At 40.7% G+C, this 2,500-nt stretch overlaps 1 protein-coding gene across 2 annotated transcripts in view; it reads right to left on the bottom strand.

Moving 5' to 3' along the window:
- LOC143301839 (uncharacterized) overlaps positions 1-2,500 on the bottom strand; it is a 57,316-nt gene that overhangs the window by 52,449 nt on the left and 2,367 nt on the right. The gene's annotated exons all lie outside the window — the stretch shown is intronic.

Raw genomic sequence — 2,500 nt, 5'->3', positions numbered from 1 at the left:
AGGTAAATAAAAGGTAGCGCTGGGCCTGTCCTTGTACCGAGTGATCGACATGTGCACACAGCAGCAACGACAGAAGAAATGTGCAAACACAAATTAGCTTTTTATTCAAGACTGGCATAGCCTTTTAATCCCGAATAAGCTACACAGAATATACGGACAATACAGAACAAACACATTGTTGCCTCTGTGGTATATTGACTTGAAATTAATAAACAATGAGGCCAGATGAACAAAGGACCAACAAATAGTAAAGAGTGGAAACAAAGGACTGGGGCCCCTCCTCTTATACTCAGCGCTGGACACAGTGGATATGAATTCAGTGCCCTGAGAGGCTATGGGACCCCTAACTCTTTGCGTTCGTTCTTTAGTTTAATGTCTTTTCTCTGTAAGTGATATTAACTCTTTACCTTGTACATGATTGTGTGTGTAGAAAAAAAATGCAATACAATACAATGCAATACAGTACAATACAGTACAGTACAATACAATGCAGTACAAACAATACAATACAATGCAATACAATACAACACAACGTAATATTAAGCAATACAATACAATGCAATGCAATACAATACAACACAACACAACACAATACAACACAACATAATACAAAGCAATACAATACAATACAATGCAATACAACACAATACAAAACAATACAATACAAAGTAATACAATACAAGGCAATACAATACAAAACAGTACAATACAATACAATATAATACAATGCAATACAATACATTACAAATGCTGGGAATGAAAGAAACAGACACAACAGGCACAAAAGCTGAGTGCGTTGATCTGCAAATCGACTGTACACCTGTCAACTACCATAAAACAATGATCAACAAATTTTATTCAGGCCAACCTTGTATGTTCGGATACATCACTGGCACAAACTACAGCTAGCCAAACTAGACAGTCACCACACAAACTGACAAAAACAGATCTCACATCCATCACAGACACACACACATATTACCACAGCCTCATACACACATACATACCACCTCTCTCTCTCTCTCTCTCTCTCTCTCTTTCTCTCTCTCACACACACACACACATATGTATCTGTGTTATATAAGGGGATGTGTGTGAGTGAAGTGGTGAGAGTATGATGTCTTGAGGATGTGTGTTAGAGATGTGTGAAACAGAAATGAAAAGAAGCTATGTGTATTTCATTACAATATGAATCTGGAGTGTATGTATCTATATATATATATCTACAATCAGCCAGGCTCAAAGCACCATAATTTGATTTGATTTGACCTATATATACAAGTATGTTTTCCTTTTTAAAAAAAGATATATTTTCTGTTCTTTTTTCCAGATGGCTTGATAAAAAAATAAATCTAAAAAAAAAGCAATTATTGCTTATTTGGCCTGCCATCTTGAAGAGAAATGTTAACTTTAACTTTCTCGGGACTTTTCAAAAGCACCAGAACCTGAATGCACGCACCCGGGAACACGTGGAAATCAGCCTGGAAGGCAGAGAGAGAGGAACTGTCCCTTACCTTGAGTTTGTCTTCAGCCTTGAAAGCAGAGAGACAGAAACTTTCCCTTACCTTCAGTTTGTCTTCAGCCTTGAAAGCAGAGAGGAACTGTCCCTTACCTTCAGTTTGTCTTCAGCCTTGAAAGCAGAGAGACAGAAACTGTCCCTCACCTTCAGTTTGTCTTCAGCCTTGAAAGCAGAGAGACAGAAACTGTCCCTTACCTTCAGTTTGTCTTCAGCCTCGAAAGCAGAGAGACAGAAACTGTCCCTTACCTTCAGTTTGTCTTCAGCCTTGAAAGCAGAGAGGAACTGTCCTTTACCTTCAGTTTGTCTTCAGCCTCGAAAGCAGAGAGAGAGGAACTGTCCCTTACCTTCAGTTTGTCTTCAGCCTTGAAAGCAGAGAGACAGAAACTGTCCCTTACCTTCAGTTTGTCTTCAGCCTCGAAAGCAGAGAGACAGAAACTGTCCCTTACCTTCAGTTTGTCTTCAGCCTTGAAAGCAGAGAGGAACTGTCCCTTACCTTCAGTTTGTCTTCAGCCTCGAAAGCAGAGAGAGAGGAACTGTCCCTTACCTTCAGTTTGTCTTCAGCCTTGAAAGCAGAGACAGAGGAACTGTCCCTTACCTTCAGTTTGTCTTCAGCCTCGAAAGCAGAGAGAGAGGAACTGTCCCTTACCTTCAGTTTGTCTTCAGCCTTGAAAGCAGAGAGAGAGGAACTGTCCCTTACCTTCAGTTTGTCTTCAGCCTTGAAAGCAGAGAGGAACTGTCCCTTACCTTCAGTTTGTCTTCAGCCTTGAAAGCAGAGAGAGAGGAACTGTCCCTTACCTTCAGTTTGTCTTCAGCCTTGAAAGCAGAGAGAGAGGAACTGTCCCTTACCTTCAGTTTGTCTTCAGCCTTGAAAGCAGAGAGAGAGGAACTGTCCCTTACCTTCAGTTTGTCTTCAGCCTCGAAAGCAGAGAGAGAGGAACTGTCCCTTACCTTCAGTTTGTCTTCAGCCTTGAAAGCAGAGAG

This window comes from Babylonia areolata, chromosome 28, assembly GCF_041734735.1.
Source record: "Babylonia areolata isolate BAREFJ2019XMU chromosome 28, ASM4173473v1, whole genome shotgun sequence".
NCBI classification, from domain to species: Eukaryota; Metazoa; Mollusca; class Gastropoda; order Neogastropoda; family Buccinidae; genus Babylonia; species Babylonia areolata.
This window is presented reverse-complemented; position numbering and strand designations above follow the sequence as displayed.